This window comes from Diceros bicornis, chromosome 6 (genome assembly GCF_020826845.1).
Source record: "Diceros bicornis minor isolate mBicDic1 chromosome 6, mDicBic1.mat.cur, whole genome shotgun sequence".
NCBI classification, from domain to species: domain Eukaryota; kingdom Metazoa; phylum Chordata; class Mammalia; order Perissodactyla; family Rhinocerotidae; genus Diceros; species Diceros bicornis.
In genome coordinates, this window is record NC_080745.1 from 8,765,784 (window position 1) to 8,786,109 (window position 20,326).

The window sequence follows — 20,326 nt, forward strand, 5'->3', positions numbered from 1 at the left end:
CATGCCCAAAGTGCCCCTTCAGGACGGTTGGTCCCCCTCTTACCTAAAGCACAGCCTTGTTTGGATTGCCCCAGTTTTTCCACTAGTGTCCTGTTCCTGTGCCCGGATCCGATACAAGACATCACTTTGCATTTAGTCGTCGTGTCTCCTTAGTCCCCTCCAATTCGTCACTATCTTCAGTCTTTCCTTGTTTTCCATGACCTTGACGCTTTTGAAGAACACTGGTCAAGTATTTTGTAGAATGGCCCTGAATTTAGGTTTGTCTGATATTTTCTCATGACTAGTCTGGAGTTATGAATACAACAGGGTGCAGGGGGACGTGCCCTTCTTATCATATCACGTCAGGGGTACCTGATGTCAAAGTGACTTATTACTGGTGATCTTAACCTTGATCACAGTGTTAAGGTGGCGTCTGCAGTTTTCTCCACTGTAAAGTTACTCTTTTTCTTTTTCCGTAGTCCATTCTTTGGGAGTGGGTCACTAAGTCCAGCCCACACGCAAGAGGGAATTAAGTTCCACCTCCTGAAGGGAGGAGTACCAAAGAATTTCTGGACATATGTTAAAACCACCCAAGTAATTAATAAATATTTTGGTGGAGAGGCTTTGGGGCTATGCAAATATCCCTGTTTCTCCTGAAAGTTTTGCCCACTAATTCTTAGCATGCATCAATGGGGTCTTGCCTATAGCAGTTATTACTGTGGTATTCTAGTGATGATTTTCTGTACTTGCGTTATTTTAATTGTCAAAATTTATAATATTGGTACTCTCTCCAGGGTGCACCTTTTGCCCTTTAATTCTGTGAGCTTCAACTGATTTTTTTCATAAATTCTATCTTTTGCTGGAGTTAGTTTGACTGGGTTCCATTCCTTACAAGCAAATGATGCCTCTGAGAGTGAATACCTGGGATACAGAAGGTGCTCAATAAATGCTGATTCTCTACTGCCTTTCGCCCCAAGGCTGCCAGGGCCTTAAGCAGAAAAGTACTGTATACATGTATGTAATGCAGTTTCTTCTGGTTTAAGATGTTGAAGATTTGGTTAAATATTCAGACAAGTTTGGAACCGACCCCTTTCCCTCCTCCTGTCCTCAGCTCTGGGGTGAGATAAGTTCTAAGTGTGTGTTTCTCTGTTGTCCTGGCTTTGGAGGAAGGCTGCAGGACGGGGCTCGGGTGAGTACCAAGAAGGCAGGGTGCAGCACGACAACACCACGGAGCTGTCTCTTTGTGGATCCGGCAGCTGAGAGCTGAGCCCTCTTCAACTTGGCTACAGACATTGCTGCCACCAGACTGCTGGACGTCATCCCACCTCGGCCACCATGGAAACCAGCTGCCTCCCTCAGGAGCTGAGACCTGGCGGTAGTACCTGATTGGCCACCCTCAGGCCACGTGTCCACCCCATGGGCCAGCAGGTGGGGACAGGGGCTACCTGCCCGCTCTCCCCCACCCCCTGGCTTCAGAGGTAGATCTGCTCCCTTCTCTCCTGGGATTCTCCTAAATAGGAAAGCTGTTTGGATTCTGGGTAGCCAGAATGAGAAATATTTCTGGAGCCAGAGAGGGCCCGAGAAAGCCTCTGCCCACCCACCCTAGTATCTCTCAGCTCCCGCAGAGCGTGCAGAAAATCCACAACAATTTCTGCGCCCCTGGAGGAGGAATGCAGATGTTGGCAGGGATTCAGAGATGATGTGCCTGCCAGAGCTCACTGTGGGGTGGGGATGGTCCGAGCGGTGAGTGAGGAGTGGGCTGGAGACCTCGGTGGGCATGGCTGAGTCTCAGAGGGTCAGCAGTGCAAGGATGGTGGCCTCGTCGGCAGCAGGAGGCAGGCCAGCTTAGTGCAGCCAGCACAGACCGTGAATTCAGCAGCTGCAGACACTCAGCCGTGGCATCTACACGGACAGAGGCCAAAGGCACACGTCTCCCAGCTGACCTCTCGACTGAGGCCTGCACCACAGAAGTGTCCCTTCTGTCCATTCTGTGCGCACTCTGATACCCGGCCAATAGATGGCTTTTCTGATTATTTAGCCAGAATTGGCTTCTTTGTTGAAACCAAGAATCCTGATAATGTGTTGCCTAAAGATGCTGTGCCACCAGCTCTGCTCCCCAGGGGCCCCGTGTTGCTGTAGCACGGAGGCGATGATATTCCAGAATTTCAGGCAGGAAGTGGGGCAGCCTCCTGCTTTCAGGTTCCCCCTCAACGTAACTCAGTCTCCAAGAGACTCTGAGTCTCTTGGAAGGGACACAGGGGATGTCCCATTCTTGGTCTCACCACTTCCAAATCTTGTCGATGATCCTCAGCCCCATCTTGGCAGGGAAATGATTCTTAGTCCTATTCTGGATCTTTCTTCACACTCACCTCCTCCACTCTGGGACTTAAGCTCCTCAGAGCTCTGGTTCCTGATCATCTGAGTCAAATGTAGCCTTTGAAATTCAAAGGAAAACCAGCTCCCTTTTAAGCACCCAGCTCTTGGAATTGAGATCAAAGGTAGGAATTTCGCTCTTTGTTCTGGTCTGAATCTTTTCTCCCTCCTCCAGGGGGTGATCCAAGGGGTCCTGAATGGTGGAGAGAGGATCCTGGGACAGGACGCCTCGGAACAGCAGCCTTTTAATAGCTGAAGATTGTATGCCACTACATTTTACTTTTTAAGTTAGGTCACATTGTTATTAATTATCTGTGGAGGGCTTATTAAATTTTGAAGATTATAGTATGAAATTATTAAAGATGTCTTTATAAATGGTAATGCATTTTTGAGTCCAGATATTAAACTCAATTAAAGATACTCAATCCCAGACAGAGCTGCATTTGCAGGCAAGTCAGCTGGAGACGCTACTTGTCTCTGGGGAGCAAACCTACAGGAGCCCTCTCCCTGCGGCCCCCAGACCAGCGAGCTCAGTGGCTGCTGCTCTCCGTCGATCGGCACCCCTGCTCACCTGGTGCCCCTCCTCTGCCCTCCCCCAGGGCAAGCCTCCCAGGATGGCAGAAGTGGATTCAACCTACTGAGCCACAGTGAAGCCACACAGAGGAAGAGCAGAGCCCCTGCAAGGGGAGACTGGGGGCTGGGGGGACCCGAGGTCCCTGTAGGAGGTTACTACCTCTTGTGCCCTCAAGCCACAAATAGCAGAGGCCAGAATGACTTTCCAGGAGGAGGCAAGAAGCTTCTGGTGGTGTCCTTGTAGATCTCCTGGTGAGGAGTGCTGTGTTTATGGGTCTAAGGGCACTCAGGTGCATTGTGTCCTAGATAATGTGAGCCTTGCTGGGGCCCTGTGACCGGGGATGGCATGGGGGTGGGGTGAGCAGACTTGGGCAGTGAGCTGGGGCTGGCAGCAGGAGAGAGTCCTGACCCAGGAGGTATGAGGGGTGAGCTTTCTAATGACAGTGTCCAAAAAGCTGGTCCTGGCTGTGGTGGTCCAGGTCTGACTTGGCATGCTCCTGATCCTGCTCTCCTCCGGGCCCTGGCTGGAAGGCCCAGAGGTAGGTGCCCAGGGCTGTGATCTTGAGGAGTCTGTGACAATGGAGCAGAAAGGGGGCACTGTGGTGGGTGGCTTGGCTCATGAGGAACAAGGTCAGACCTGGAAGGAAGGACTGGGCAGGTGGGAAGGGTTCAAGCCCTCAAATAGCACCTAGAGTCTGGGATAGGACCCCACTCTGCAGGGTACAGGCCACAGGAAGTGGAAAGAGGCCCGCGTGTCAGGGTGCAGCCAACCCCAGAGGGCCAGGTCTCCCGACTTTCCTCCTCACCTGAGGAGCGGCGTGTATAGCAGGCCAGCCCAAAGTCCCTTCTCTCCCCTCTGCCCTGGGAGTCACTGGACACATGAACACAAAGGGCAACCCCCCTCCACCCTCTCATCCCTGGGGCCTTCAGAAGGACTGTCTTTGGAAAGATCCAGACAGGAACTTCTCATCCAGTCCTGTGTGTATTAAGAATCATCACAAGTAAAAGAAAGAGACTCAAGCCCATTCAAATGATAACAGGGGTAATTTTAAATAAATAATTTTAAAATGCCTCCTCCGGACACTTCTCTTAGGGTAAAGCAGTTTTTCTCTCTGTGTTGAATCTGACTCTTAGGCTGGACCGTGAGTCTCAGAGGTCCAGGAAGCGTGGATTTCCGGATAAGGATGCTCACCTAGTGGGCAAGAAGGAGGACAAGATGCAGGGATGTGCCATGCCCCCATGGTGGTGAGGATGGAGGAGTTTGGGGGAAATCTTGCCTGGGGCCCTGAGGAAATCAGCACCCTGCTCTCCTTGGTGTGATTCTTGGTGGCCGGGACAGTGGGGCTGAGAAGAGAGGAACTCGGGCTGCTGAGAAAGGAAGCCAAAAGCACAGGGGCTTGCACCTCCAGTACGGTTAAAATTCTGGAACCAGGGGGCCTGAGAACCACCTGGGCTGGTTGTGGCAGAGGGACAAAATGGCAGCTTGGGATGCTTGGGCAGAGAAAGAGTTTGAAATGCACTTCTTGGTTCCCCGTAGCCTGTGCAGGCGTGTGGGAGGCCACTGGGGGTCTGCCTTCCCAGCTGGGAACACATAATGTAGCTGAGGGGCAAAGCTCATGGAGCCACCAATTGTATCAGCTGAGGCCGTCAGGGGGCAGGGCAAGGCCATTCGACACCCCACAGAAGAAGCCAATGAGGACTGGAGGACGGGTGCACCCTGAGATCTCCTGCAAGGGCCACAAGGACTGTCAACGCAGGTGACCTTGGCTAGAAGAAGGGGGAGGGCTCACCTGCAAGACTAAACATTCATTCCTAACCTGAAAGGGGCTATTTTATCTCAAAAGAAATCAACTTACCTTTGACTGCAAGTCGAGTATAACCCCCCACCCCCACGTGTGCAGGCATGGGGAACCAGGGAGAGCTGCTTCCTTACCAGGAAGGGAGACTGCAAAGAAGATGAGGATAGAGATGAAAAATAAGGATGCTATTCTGTTTTCAAATCTGAGTTGTGGGGATGATTTTGACCCTGATACATAAGCAAAGGGAAATGATTGTTTTAAAATAGGGATCAAGTGTGATTTCACGGCCTCTAAGGGCGGAAATGCAGCTGAGCTTAGGGAAGGACGGGAACACGAGCAGAGACGCCGGTGGGAAGGGCCTCTCCCTCCGCTGCCTTCTACCATGTCAGCTTTCGTCTCTCTCTGAAGCTGGCCTTCATGTGATTCTCGGTCTGTAGGATGTCGAATGTCGGTCATCCGCAGTTCCAGTCACTTCTCCATTAAGAGGCCAGACTCTCGTTCTCCTAATTCTGAATTTTCAGAGACAGAGTCTCATCAGCTCAGCTTGACTTCAGGGTCTGTACCAGATGTGACCAGCTGTGGCTCCAGCGCCGTGTCGCTGGTGAGTGCACTGGGGAGCCAGGTCCCGACTTTCCTGGCTGTTGTCTGTTCTGATTGGTTGGTCCCATGTAATACCATGTAATTAAATGTTTCAGCTGTCACTTCAGTGTGATCCTGAGTGTGTCATGTGTTACTCTGCACACACGTGGCTGATCAGGATTTACCTCCATGGGACAGGCGTGGTTCATGGGATTATGGCGAGCTCAGATGTGAGGTTTTCTGAATGTTGATGCTATAGCCATGAGAGCCAGGGAGACACTTTGGCCAAGCCCAGCATCACAGGGAGTCTGGCTGGGGCTGTGGAGTGTCGTGTTGATGCAGGAGCACTCAGCCACATTCCCCCCCGCAGCGGTCTAACACGGGCTCTTCACACTGCCTGTGGGTCCCTGCCCACTGACCCTGTCTCCTAAAGCTCCTCCCGGGTGACCTTGTGTCTGACAAGAACTTGGCACTTGGGAGTGGCCCCAGGAGGCCTGTTGTGGCTGTCCCCACTGTGCCCGGCATCCTCCCTGGTCCCAACCTAGTCTCCAGAAAGATGGGCTGCAGAAGTGCCTTCTCCCTGGATCCCACCTGGGCTGGTGGGAAGAATGGAGCCTGGGGCTCCAGAGGCCTGAGTTTACCTGCGACTCCCCACTTACAGAAGTGTGGTCTGGAGATAGTCACTGAGACTCGTCAAGCCTCAGTTTTTCAATCTGTACAAAAGGTTCAACAATATTCTCCTCACGCCCTTACTGTGAGAATCATGTGAGATGGCAGGGTAAGGGGTTCTAGTCCTACGTGTCTTGCTGCTTTTTTGAATCCATGCTAGTTTCTTCTCCCCCTGCTGAGAAGAGAAGCCTTTGTCCTTTAGAACAAGAATCTGCAGAATATCATTGTGTGCTCACGGCTAAGGGAGAAGAATGGGTTTTTTCCTGAATGTCTTACAATTCGGACTTCTTTTTGATAATAATGAGGTTTGCTTATGGCATTTTGGATTTGTGATTCAGAATGAGCACCATGGATCTTGGCCTTGAGGACACTCCACTTGCTTCTGCTCTGCTTTGGGGGTCAGGTTGGCGTGACCAGGGCCCCACGGGTCAGCTGCTGCTGGTGTGGACCGGAATACAAGTGGGCGGAGGGCATTTCTGAAGGAAAGTCTGAAATTCAGGCCTCAGGAAGAGAAGGTTAAAATGGGATTTTTTTGAAAGCACCCAGGTCTAGCTGGAATTCAGATGCCACAAAGGAAGCCCAAAGAATCAGAAAAGGGAGGCCGCTTTGCCCTCCCCAAAGCTGCTTCCAGCTGAAAGAGCATTTCAGTTCTGCATTACCAGCCGCCTGAAACATCAAACCCCCAGAAACCAGTTTTACTGCATGAGAAAATGATTTATTCTCTGAAGTTAATGATCTGGAACAATAGATTGGCCCTGGTCAAAAACCAATTTTTATTATTGGGAGAAGGGGCTGGATAAAGTCTCCTTTTCGTTATCAGGCCCACAGCTGACAATCTTAAATTACGGTTCTTCAAGGACAAAGCTTCATTTGGACTGTGGTTTGGGCTCATTTGCAATTATTTCCTTTCATTAATTCTTAAAGCTTAAATCCATACTTGGTGATGACTTGTGTAACTCGCACTTCAAATCAATCAGCTAGATTTGGTTTCTACCTGGAGGAGAGTGGCGGTCCCTCTGGGATACAGTTCTGAGAGGGTGGTTATTCAGTGGGTGTTTGTTTGCTCGATGCTGCTGGAACGCATCAGGCCGCCTCTGAGCGCTCACCGCCCCAGCAGTTGTAAGGCCCTTGGAACCAGTCCCGGGACTCTCACAAACCACCGTCCACGGGGTCCTTATATGCTTATCTCCAGGGGTAGGCGGGGCAGGGTGGCTCCTGCGTGACAGAGGAAGAGAGGGAAGCCCGGGGGAAGGTGGCAGACTGGCCGGAGGCTGCACAGATGCAGCCTTCTTGTTCCTGATGCTCTAGCTTCCTCCTCCAGCACTTGCTCTGACTGAGGAAGCTTGTTCTTTCTCTTTTCCCCAGAACCAGGAGTCCCACTGGCGTTCTGACACTTTCTGCTCAAAGACCCGTGGGGTCGGGCTCCCTCCTTTACTCCCCAGCCCAGCCCCTAACCCCACAGACCTTTCATGGACATATCATCACAGCTCGGGGGCTCTGCTGCTTCTGCCCCCTGCCTGGACTGTCCCTGCTCCTTTGCTTTAAGCTTGGGGCAGTTGTCACCTTGTGAAGGCTCTGTGCCTCCCTCCCACCTGGGCGGCATGAGTGGTCCCCTCCTGCGCCCCTAGACTTGCACCAGAGAGATTGTCGCAAGACCACAGTCAGCTCTCCTTACAAGGCTCTAAGCCTCTTGAGGGCAGCTCTGACTTTGCTGCATTCCCCAGAGCTTGGAGCAGTGCCCAGCTGTTCAGAGAAAGAGCAAATGCATTTTTTTCTGAGATGCCTCTCTGGAGCCCTCAGCACACGGTGACCTTGAACTTTTCTGAATTTCAAATTTGTTGTTGGCTGGGCTATTCAGTTGGCCTTGGATTGTGGACAATTGTGTGTGGTTATAGTTGGTCTCCCAGGTCAAATATAAACTCTGTCCTTCCTGCAAGCAGCTCTGCCCTTGGAACCACAGCTCAGTCCTAAGATGGTGCCTCTTTTCTTTGAATATCCCCAAAGAGGTGCTTATCCCATACGTGTGTGTGATCTGAATGGCCCCCAGGACCACCAGCATGCAATTACAATGAGATAACTTCAGTATTAATAATCGGAATGCTGTGGCTGATGACTCCCGTAGCTAAGGCAGGCTCTCAGCCTCCCAATTGTGCATGGAGATCTCGGAGATCTTGGAGTCCCTGAGGAAGGTCAGATGTGATCCCAATCTGTCCACTCATTTTCTTCTGCTCTGATCTCCTCGTTGGTCCTTTCTGGCTGTCAGAAAGAGAGAGGCTCCTCATCACTGCCTCTTCTCCCTGCCCTTCGTCAGAGCCCTGATTTTCACTCTGGGTGCCGCCTCCCAGTGCTCTCCAAATAGGGCTCTGCAATGTTGTATATGCTTCACTCTTCCTGACTCAGAGCAGACCCTGCGCCAGGAAGATGGAGCCCACGCTCAGTGCCACTTGTTCGCCTGGGACCCAGGCAGCCCAGCTTGTAGTCTGGAGCCTCACAGGTGCTCATGAAAGCCACTCTTTCACTTGTGGTCACTTTGTCTCTGTGGGGTGAGTTAGAAAAAGACATCAACATAGCCTTCATTTGTTCATCTCTACTTTTCTCTTTTGCCTAGAAACCCATGTGCCAATTCATGCAAATAGGTCCTAGGGCAGGGGAGGGGCTTCTGCTGAGGGAGGAGGGGGCCGGCTTGACCTGGAATCTGATTTGCGTGTGGCAAGGACCCCAGCTCTGTGTGGGTGGTGCATGGCTGTAGCTTTTGATCTTCAGGAGCCAATTCCATCGATCCTCAGGATCTGTTTATTTGAACTTTTTTTTCTATTGCCTGAGACACATGGATAAGATTATTAGGCACAAAGAGGTTGTGCCAGGGAAAAGGTCAGTTGGAGTCTGCAAGTAACACAGAGAGGAAGGCTAAAGGATGGGTCACACTGGAAAGGCTGAGCCACCAGTGGGCTGAACTGCATGGGGTCAGTGCCAGGGTGGCCAGATATGAAGTGTGGGGCAGGTGTGTGGAGAGAGCAGGTCAGGAATGAACAGCAGCCCCATATGTCCCAAGTGGATGCCATCTCACGGTGGCTACCCCCTCTCCTGGGACCTGATGAACTGCCTTCGGGTCCACTAAGATTTCCCATAGTCCCTACTCAACGATATCCCAAGTAGCTCTCCTTTCCTGTCACTTGGCCATTGTACCTGTATCTTCAGCACTCTCTCTGGGCTCCCTTGACTCGGGGTCTACTTCTTTATCGTCATTCAGGTCCCCTTGTCTTTGCTGACCTCGATTTCAAGTGGGAAGGAATATTGCCTGCCTTGGGCACTTTCTCTTTGTCTGGACCTCTTTTCAATCTTTATGTACAACGTCTCAGTCTTCAAGAACCTCTATGGAGGAGTAAGAGAGAGGAAATAACCTGCCCAAGGGACACAGCGGGTGAGAGGCAGAGTGAAGATGCGGGGGCCTGAGAGCAGGGGCTGTGTGCCCCCCGCCCCGTCCTTTTTCTGACCAGGGATTGTCTACCGCTTTTACTGAGTGAGGCAACTACAATTCCAGTTGTAGTGCTTCTAGGTTGGAGGATATTAGTCAGGATAAGAGTTGGGGGTCCGTTCAACAGTTGGTTCCTTCTACAGGACGATCAGACACTTAGAAAGACATCTGCAACAGGTGTGAGGAGGAGGTGAGGCGGGATGCTAATCCAAAAAGAAACTTAAATAGAGGAAATTTCTGGGTTAGGTAACATGAATGAGAAATTTATCTTGTCAGGTGTTTGTGTTTAGAAGTATTGTGTGAATTATGCTTTTTTTAGGGGTAGAATTAGAATGTATTGATTCAGCTGAATCAGATAACTGTATCTAGGTGAACAATTTACCAAGAGAGGCAGACATGAAAAAGTGGAAGAGACTACCTTTTTCTTTTCTTTCAAAAAACTTTTTATTGTGAAAAATTTAATACTTACACAAAGGCAGAGGCGAGAAACTCCTCTATGTATCTATCACTTAGCTTCCATAGTTATCAACCATGTCCAACCTTGCTTTTTCTATTTCTCCTGGATTCTTTTGAAACAAATCCCTGCCAAATTATATGGACTTAAAAAAAATAACCAAAATATAATTATTACATCTAAGAATGTAATAATAATTCCTTCAACATCAACATCCAGCCAATGTTCAAATTTCCCTGAATGTTTAATAAATGTGATTTTTTTAATAGTTTATTTGAATCAGGATCCAAAAAAGATCCACATTTTCAGATCAGCTGATGTCTTTTAAGTCTCTCTTTCGTTCACTGCATTTTGCTTTTGTTGTCTCCCCTGTAGTTCTCCACAGTTGGTTTGGCTGACAGCATCCTCATGGGATTGATCACATCTTCATTGTTCCTTGTATTGCCTGTAAATAGACGCAGAGGCTTGACCAGGCTCAGGGGAGATTTGTGGGCAAGGCTACTTCTTAGGAGGTGTTATGATTTGACTTCCATTAGGAGGCATGTAGCGTCTGGTGGTTTCTCTTTCGTGATTAGCAGCTGTGATGATCATAGCCTAGGTCCATTAATTCATTAGGGGTTGCAACATGGTGCCATTCTAATTTTATTTTCTTCTTTTATAAGCTGGAAAACATCTACAAAGAAAAACTTCACTTCATTGGTTATTGGATTACCCAGAAATCTAGTTTGTATAGGAAGAGAATTATGCTTAATTCTCCCCTTTACTTATAAGCTTTCAAAACAGTGGGCTGATTTCATAACATCCTCCAAAGGTGACCAGTGTAGTTTTTTTCTTCCATTGAGCGTCTTCATGGAACTTAGGGATTGAAACATATTTGAGATTTGATATGTTTCAATCCATTGTAGCTATTATTCTTATTGATGCTCAAATTGTCCCATCTTTGCCTGAGAGAACCTGTTCAAATTGGCTTCTGAATCCAGTTGATGTGAGCCTGGTAGTCACTGATAGCTTCCTTATTTTCTGGTTTTATAAGATGTAACAGACTCATCTTGTTCATGTTCTGATCTGGAATCCATCATTTTTCCTTGAAACTCTGGCTCCTTTGATGGGAAATCGCATTTGGAGACCACTGCCTGAGTACTAGGGGTGCTCTTTGCTATTGGGTTGGTTGTTGTTTCTAGACATTTTCAATAAACATAGCTAGGAAATGTGTATTTGTTTTTAAATAAAATATATCATGAATGCATACTACTACTTCCAATTCTGATTCAGGATTGTTGAGTTTTTACTTAACTATATCAATGATATATGGATCTCCTTTCTCTTATGCTGAAAATCCCAGATCTTGTTGATACCAACAGAATCATTTGCAATTTCCTACAGTATGCAACAACAGAGGCTAGGTTTTAAATTTTCTGGCCATCATAAGAGTGACGTTTGGGAGGAATCTGTGGTGAGTATAATGAGTCCATATATATTTTTACAAGTTTGATTTGAGGATAAAGGAGAAGGAGCGCACTGGACCTGAGGTATTGAAAACCCCTGGGCAGTTCCTGTCTGCAGTTTATCCTGCTGGCTGGGTTGCAGGTCACTGAGTGTTTCTGACTCCACATAGCAGCTCCACTGCACAAGGGAGCTCTGTCCTGGGAGCAGTAGAGCTCATGCTGCTGATGATTCTAGTGAGTACGGGTTACTCATGATGGCGGTAGGTTGGCTGCCTCAATTAATCTTTCGCCCCTTGATTCCACTAAGGGGAGTTGAACTTATTCATCCCTCAGGAATAGCATAAACAGGATGAACCTCCTTCAGCCACGATACGGACGCAGTATCTGTTCACGTTGCCAGCTTGTTCCTACCCAAGCTACCCCCTTGTTGCCTCTCTGGGGTCCATTCCCTGTGTACATGGGCCATGTGTCTTTGGGTCCATTTTTCATGATATGACAATAGCTGAATATTAAAGTAGCGTCGGGGAAACACACAGTTCCCTTCCCACGTGCCAAGCCTTTCTCTCTGCTCACAACCTTCTTAGCTTTTCTTTGAGGGAGGAAGAGGAAAGACATTGATTTTGCCCGGTTTACTAGGGAGCAGGGTCACCTTTCACTAATGGTTACACAGTTATGTGTGGAGTGGGAAAATCCCCTTTGGCATGTTCAGATTACACTCTATAAAATCACTGTCACTGGGGGATCCTGGTCACAGCTCCACGTGGTGACCAGACAACGATAGGGGAACAAGATTTGCTTTGTGCCTTAGGAAAGAATTGAAGGGCTAGCTTGGACTCGACCTTAAGCCAAATCTGAAACCAGATTTATTAGAGCTCTACTCTGCGGGTTCCTGACACCATCCCTGCCAATAAGAACGTGACATTCTGGTTCCTGTTTTATCATTATCTGAGCCTTCAGGATCCTTAGAGTTGGGTAAGATTTGCACATCTCCTATTCTCTGAACATGATATCATTTAATAGCTTCAAAATACTATATTTTTAATATAACAATTCACAAGCTTTGGTCTGAAAGGAGTGCTCTAACACACGTCAAGTCTACTTTATGGGTTGGGACATAATGAGCGGTGGGGGTGGCACCGGTTTGTCAGTGTGGTGGTTTGGAGAGGGATAGAATGGAGATGGGTTCTGACACTGCTGCTTGCTAGCTGGTCGACCTTCCATACATCAGCTGACCTCATCAAGTCCCAGCTCCTTGTCTCTCAGCAGGAGTGCTAGTACCTACTTCAGAAGGTCCTGAGGGTTCAATGAGTCAAGGGCACAGCACAGTGGCACAGTCAGCAGATGTGTGTTTCCTTCCCTATCTGCATTACCACCTGAATTATTGAATAAAAATAATAAAATTATTGAATAAAATATTTCCCCTCTGTGAGCTCACCCAAAGCACACTAACCTGGCTCTGGAAGAGCCAGAGGAAGGCACCATCAGTCTTGCCCCTCCATCCCTAAAAGTGCCTGCCAGGTCTGAGGGGTGAGTTCTTTCTCCCCTTTTCCTTGCTTTGAACCCTCTTCCTCTCTGTCCCTTCCCTCCTCTTCCATCTCTTCCCTCAGCCTCCTCTCTCTGACTCAGTTGTCTCCCTCTCTCCCTTTCCCCTCCTCTCCCTCCACTGAAGTTGAACAGGACCATATGACACACAGTGATATGGCTCTTGATATGTTCTCCATTAAAGCAATAATGCCACAAGCCCTGGGGACATCTAGCTCCAGGGGCTTTGTGGAATTTCCAAGATGAAATCTGATAAATTTCTCTGCTGTCTTTCTTTGTTAGAGACTCAATCAATTTGGCAGCATCCCAGTGCGGGATGTGCAGAAAGACCACATTCCACAACAAATCCACTTAGATTGTGGCTTGTGTCTTGGGCTTCCTTTGCTCTGTGTGCAGGGACAGTGGCTGGAGGCCCGGCAAGGTGCTGCCTGAGTCCCCAGGCCTTATTTGTCTCTCTTGTAGGAAGACAGCTTTTTCTCACTCAGCCTTCCTGGACAAAAAGTCAGAGGTCAATCTGCATAGGAACTGGGTGAAAACTGAGAAATGAAGTCAAACCCGTGTCTTCCCAAACTCAAAAAGCAGAAATATGTTTTCAATTTTTCCCCCATGTGCATAGACAAGGTATTCCAAGCCCTAGGCTTCACACTTGCATAGGGAGGTCTTTTCAAACATGAAGTTGGGCCACACAAAGCTAAGCTCTATTTTTATCTCACCTGTAGGATTGTCAGACCACCCCATCCATCCATCCATCCATCCATCCATCCATCCATCCATCCATCCAACACTCTGTTCAGTCACTGAACCATACATTAATACATTGAACAAATATTTACTATGAATCTGTATTTTGCAGGACACTGCCCTAGGCACTGAAAGTTAATATAGAATAAAATTCATGTTAATACTTCTCTCAAGGAGTTTTCAGTCTGGAAGGGAAGTGGGGACAAGTGTGCAGTTCTCTATAGTGAGACAGACCATGCTAAATATCACAGTGGTACAAGCAAAGGTAGAGGTAGAGGCAAGGAATACAGCACTTCTGTCTGGAGAGAGGATCCAGTTATGTGTCATAAATAGGTACCCCATGGGTCTGAAGAACTGGGTAGAATTTCCACAGATAGCAAAAGAATGAAGGGCAGTCCATGCAGGGGAAATGCATTTGTAAAGGCAACAGTGTGAGAAAGCACAGGGTATGTTTAAGTGTAGTGTATGGTAGATAGACGTTAGGCAGTGGGTGGGGGGGTGGGTTAGACTAGAAATGCAGGATGGGGTCTAATCATGGAGAGGTGTGAGCATTCAGCCAGGGAGTTTTGACCTGTAGTGAGAATCAGTCCACAGCAACAAGGTATGTGACATGCCACATTCCTTTATTTCTCTTGTTGTTAGTGCCACCAAGTCGATTCCGACTCCCAGTGACCCTGTGTACAGCAGAGCAGAACCCTGCCCAGTCTTTTGCACCATCCTCCCATCTTCCGGCGCTGTATCAGACAGTGCTCCACTGCCATTCATAGGGTTCTCACGGCCAATGTTTTCAGAAGTGGCTGGCCAGATCTTTTTTCCTAGTCTGTCTTAGTCTGGAAGCTCTGCTGACACCTGTGCACCATGGGTGACCCTACTGATATTTGAAATATGGCATAGCTTTCAGTGCCACAGCAACACGCAGCTGCCACAATATGACAACAGAAAGATGGTGGTGTGGTTCCCTGACTGGAAAGTGAACCCAGGCTGTGGCAGTGAGACTGCCAAATCTTAACCACTAGACCACAAGGGCGTATTATTATTATTTATCTTAATCAGATTTAATTTGCGTTTAGATCCCACCTGTCTGCTGGCAGGAGACCCAGGAGACCCAGAGACTTTATCCTCTCCTCCATAGTTTCGTCAAAGAATCTCAAGCTTATCCAGTGTCAGAAAAATTGGGAGAGGACCCAGGTCTGTCTTTCCCATGGTGGTCTCACTGGCTCCTCCAGTTCCCTAATGCAGCTGTGGAGTTCTTGTCCTGGCCCCCAGATGGAAATGCCTCTCTCTGCTGGCTTCTGACCCTATCCTAAAAGCTCACACTTTTATCCTCGCATCTTACAGGACCAACTTGAGACTAATTCTCTTTAATGGACCTAGAACATACACATACAAACACACCCACACATCCCATAAACATGTAGACACACACATAAACTCACAGGCACACACACACACAAAACTCTTAAGCTGTCTCAAGAGTAGAAAGAAGTGAGGACAGCTCAGCATTTCAGAAACGTGGCTGGGCTCTCTTTCCTGGAGTGGGGACTGGGAAAGGAGATATTAATGTACCTGCGGGCCCTCCAGGACCAGTTTAACTGACCTCATCTTACCCACAGAGTAATTAAGAAGTGGTCTTTCAGAAAATTTGCAAAGTATGTAGCCAGAGCATGTGCAGAAGAAGAAATCTTGACCTGAAATGACTGTGGAACCAAAGGTTCTCCTCCCCATGGAACCCAAGGACTGGGACATGACCGGAACTTGAAAGTGGGACTCTTATCAGAAGCGAGGGCTCTGTCATTCAGGAAGATCCGGTGTTAAAATTCCTTCTCCACCTCCTCATAAATGTTTAGAACCCTGTCATAAATGTTTAGAACCTTACCATAAATGCTTGAAGCCCATCAATCAAAGCCTGTCCTGCCAGCATTTCCACATGCCAGCCTGTTCTCCCTAACCTCTTAAATTTCACCCCAAATCCTGAACTGGGGAGACAGATCTGATGGCATACATCCCCTGTCTCCCTGCAGATGGATCTCACAGAGTAACGCTGATTTCTTTCCCAAAGGCTGGCGCCATAATTAATTGGCTTGTTTATGTGTATCAGGCAAGAGAACCCCAATTTTGTGCAGTAACACTAACACTGGTTAGTTTCTTTCTTAATAACTCGCTTAGGTACAGAGCTATTTCATGAGATAAAGGGAACCATCTAGAAGTTTTAAGGAGGAAAGTGACAAGGTAGTGCTGACCTTTGGCATCTCTTGTTCCCTGGTTTGCAGTGGCTGGAGTGGTTTTCCCCAGTGCCTAGTATAGGGCCAGGCCTGTAGTTGCAGCTCAGGGCATGCTTGGTCAAAGAATGTGTGAATAAAGGGATGGCAGACTGTAGCAATACTTCAGGAGGGCCAGGCCCTGCATCATGGACACGACCATGCAAATGGAGACAAACCATCCCACGTGAAATTTCAGAGAAGTGAAAGGACTTTGACTAGCAATGAGGAGTGATGGCCACAATCTCTGGGTGGTCCCCCTGTGAAATGACTCTGTGACTGCCTACCAGAGACCCCGCCCTGCCCTTGATTTCTTTGCAGCGTGGAGTCTGTGCCGGGCTTTGAATGACTGAGACGTGGAACTGGGGACTGGGAGGGACCAGAGGAAATGGAAGACTATGGGAAGGATGAACGGGCCTTCTCTGCAGGGCGAGGCATCCTTGACCTTGCCCTCTAAGCTCCAGGCCTACAGAGTTTTAGGAATAATGAAGCAGGGACAGACGTGTGGGACCAAGGTAGGGGCTCAGACTGGTAGACTGAGCTGGCAGGGTTGGAGGGGGAGTTAGGAGGAGCCAGCTCTGACTCAGCAACCCCTGCTCCAGGTTCTTGACGTGGAGGGAGCTTAGGGTTGGGGAGGAATGGGTTCTGCAGGCAATGACACTGATGGCCCCATCTTGGAAGAGCTGGGAATATAAAAGAAATGAGATGGGCTGACCCCCCTCCAAGTTTATGGAAGATTCTAGGATCCAGGGAACCATGCTTACAACATCGCAGTGGCAATTTTTACTCTTTACTTCCATTGGCCAGCCCCGTTAGAGTGGCTCCTGGGTTGGGTCTTGGACCAGGAATGGGAAACATCACCAGTCTGGAGGGCGGCCGCGGACTATTGCCAGAGGCTCTGGCCAAGGCAGTCTAGTCCTCATGCTCACTCCCTGGTCTTTAGTCAGAGATTGCTGCCGGACCTGCCACTGGGTTTACCTTCCTTTCCTCTTGGGCACAAAGGAGCCCTTTCCAGGACCTCTTGAACAGAGCAGGTATCACAGGTGCTCTGGGATTACTTTCCCTTGATGCTCGACTCAGTTTTGCTAAGATGGGTTTAAGACCAGAACTTTCCCATTTTGGGAAGGACCAGGGCATCAGATGGTTAGAAATACACTGTCTTCACCTCCTGCCTGAGCAGTCTTCCCGTCTCCTCCCTTTGGGCCCTCAGATCTCTCTGAGGCACAGCATATTCCCCCACTAGTCATCTGGAGGTCAGTCTGTCATCCCCATGACATGTCAACTCCAGACCTGGGCATGCATTCAGCACGTGAGTGGTCAAGGACCATAAATAGGTCAGTCTGAAAGAGGATTTCTACCTTTAGCCTTTCATAAAGGTAGAAACGTATGCTGAGGCTTATGAGCAATAGCAAGAAGGATAATTAATAACCAAAATTAATAGTGAAGCTAAGGGCGCAGACATTTCTTATTCTGCTCCTGGTCTGATTGTCTGGCCTTCAGAAAAGCTTCCAGTGACCACGGATCTCAGGGGCTTTTTTCTCCCCCTCCCCCTTTCCTCTCCTCTTCTTCCTTCCTTCCTTCCATCCTCCCTCCCTCGCTCCTTCATTCCTTCCATCCTCCCTCCCTCCCTCCCTCCCTCCTTCCTTCCTTCCTTCCTTCCTTCCTTCCTTCCTTCCTTCCTTCCTTCCTTCCTTCCTTCCTTCCTTCCTCCCTCCTCCTTTTTCCTCTCTGTCTGTCTCTGTCTGTCTGTCTGTCTCTCTCTCATAATTGCTTCAGAAGTCATTGTTATTTCCGGAATTTCTTGGCCACCTACCCAGCCGCAGAGATACATCAAATTTACATAACTTGGGATCCCAGAGACACAATGGTGAGCTTATTGACAGGGTTGAAAATTTAGAATATCCTAGAAGTGATGAATCTCTTGGGCAGGATTTTACCAAGATCCTCTTCTGCTGCCATCTCATTGGGGTGGGGGGAGAATGGGGGCCCTAAGAGTGGTGACTGGCTGGGTCACAGATTTGCCCTTCTGTACCTTGTTCTCAGTCAAGAATTTCTCTGATACGTTGTTTTATTTAATCTGCCCAACAAATCAGCAAACGAGGTATTTTTAAAGCCTTTTCCCCCTAACTTTTTATTATGCCAACATTTAAACCATAAGGAATTTAAGAGACCAGTGTAGTGAACACCTATATATCTCTTGCCTAGTGTCAACAACTGCTAACATTTTGCCGAATTTTCTTCTTGCTCTTTTTTCCCCTTGAACTATTTCACAGCAAATTTTAGGCATCATAAAATTTCACCTCTAAATACTTCAGCATGTATCTCCTAAAAATAAGGACCTTCTGTCACATAGCTACTATGCTATTTTCACACCTGAGAAAATTAATAACACTCCAATATCATTTAAAATCCAGTCCATACTCAAATGTCCCCAATTGTCTTCTCTTGTTTTTTTTTTTAGAAATCAGGATCCAATTAAATTTCATGCATTGAAATATCCAATTAAAAAAATTTTTTTTGAAGGATGTGGAAACCAAGGCCTCCCCCACCGCCCGGAAGTGAAGAAACTTGCCTAGGGTCAGGCAGTCAGTGGTCAGTGACCTGGGGTTCCTGGCCATGGCTGTAGGAACCCAAGTCCACGTGTTCCCCTGTATCAGAAGTCCCCAGATCTGGTTTTCACAGGCCAGTTCCATTTCCAAAAATAATTGAAGATACCGACCCAGGGCTGTCAACCTTTTATTTTGCCAAATGTAAGCATTTAAAAAAAATCATCATCTGTTATCACCATCACTTAACACAAAGAATAACATTTTAATGCCAAAACCAAGGACACGGTTGCAGAAGATAGGATGGTCTTGCAGGATTCCGGTTGTCCCGGTGGCTGTGGAATCACGGGCCTGGGAGGGAGAGGACTCTACGCCCACCAGATGGCTGACCTTCCCGACAGGGCCTGGAGGACCGGGAGCTGATTAGTTGGTGGTGGGGGCCATGGAGCAGGGGCTGAGGACCTTAGGGACTGTCACATGAACTACTGTCACCCTATATTCCTGTCCTCTGCAGGTGCAAATATCTCCCCCCCCCCACATTTTATTATAACAATTTTCAAACCTACGGCAACAATGAAATACTCCGCCAGCGAACATTCATGTTCCCGCACCTGTGCTGCCACTGCCCTTTCATCAGATGGTTTTAGCCCACGCCCCGCCCTCTCTGTGTCTCTGCTCAGCTCCCTAACACGCCACTCAGTTGCGGGGAAGGTTTTGAGTCCTGACTGTCCCGGTGGTAGGGTGGCCAGCCCTCCCAGTTCCGTCACCCCTGTCTGAGAGGGGCTGTGTGGTTGCACACTGGCCTCCGTCCTGCCCGGAAACTGATGCCAGTTCCTGTTCCATTTGCACACTCTCCCCAGTGTTTTGGGTGAAGGCTAATTTGGTTGGCAGGACAGAGCAGCGTGATGGCGGGCCAGCCCAGGCCCACAGGGCAAGACCCCCTCCTGGGTTCCCGCACTGCACTGTCCCTTCCTGCCTGCACTGGTCCTAGCCCTCGGCTCCTTCTTACCACAGGCCCGCCTCAGGTCCACACCTGTGGCACCTGGTGGTCCCTGCTTTGGTTGGTTGATCACTGAATTCTGTTGTCCAGGGTGATGGTTTTTGGGAGAGGGAAAGATTTCAGGTAAAGCAGAGGCTAGGGTTTTCTCCCCTGCCAGTGCTTCCTGACTCCATGTTTGGGGTAGGTCATCCCAGGAGAAGGAGCCGCGCCCTGCCTTCCCCTTCCCTGTCCACCTCTTACCCTGCCATCAGGCCACTGGGGTGATGCTGCTGTGGAGACAGCCCTGTGCTCTGACAGGCCGTTCTTTTGCCCGGAGGTACGGAAATCTCTGGGGTTTCTGCTCGTTCCCCTCTGGCAGCGAGTGCTGAGCGCACCGTGGGCCGTGCCGCCGTGCTGATGATGACCGCCGCCCACTCTCTGTCCACGTGGATTCGTCTCTCGCAGCCACTGCCTGGGGCCTGGGTGGAAGGAGCGGTGGAGAGAAAGCCTGGGGACCCGCAGGCGGCGCGATCCAGAAGGAGCGGCCGGTGGAGACGAGTCTGCCCCCCACCCCCCCCACCCCCCAGGGTAGGTGGAATAGACCCTGTGAGTGCGGTGCAGGCCGGCCGCCCCGAGCAGCGCGGGGGCTGCAAGCACAGCCGCCTGTCTGCGCTCCAATACAGGGGACCGGCTTTGGCCCGGGGAGACTCCTTGGTCCCCTTGAGGCACGGGGACAAAGCCTCACAGGGTCTGTGTGGAAACCTGACCCAAGAGAACGGGCCCTTCCCCGTAGGGCCCCAGGGGCCCCGCGGGGAGCTCCGGGAGGCGGGCGGTGCCTGGGTTTCCAGCTGCGCCCGCTGCCCCCCAGCCCAGCCTCAGCGCCCAGCTCTCTGCCAGGAGCAGCGGCCCGCCGG

The 20,326-nt window shown here is 49.3% G+C and overlaps 1 long non-coding RNA gene across 1 annotated transcript; it reads right to left on the reverse strand.

Moving 5' to 3' along the window:
• Positions 1–18,610: 18,610 nt before the first annotated feature.
• On the reverse strand, positions 18,611–19,963 carry LOC131406757 (uncharacterized). The gene is made up of 2 exons (XR_009220342.1): positions 19,674–19,963; positions 18,611–18,837 (listed from the first exon to the last, which is right to left on the reverse strand). It is a non-coding gene; the product is annotated as an uncharacterized LOC131406757 (long non-coding RNA).
• Between the last annotated feature and the right edge of the window lie 363 nt (positions 19,964–20,326).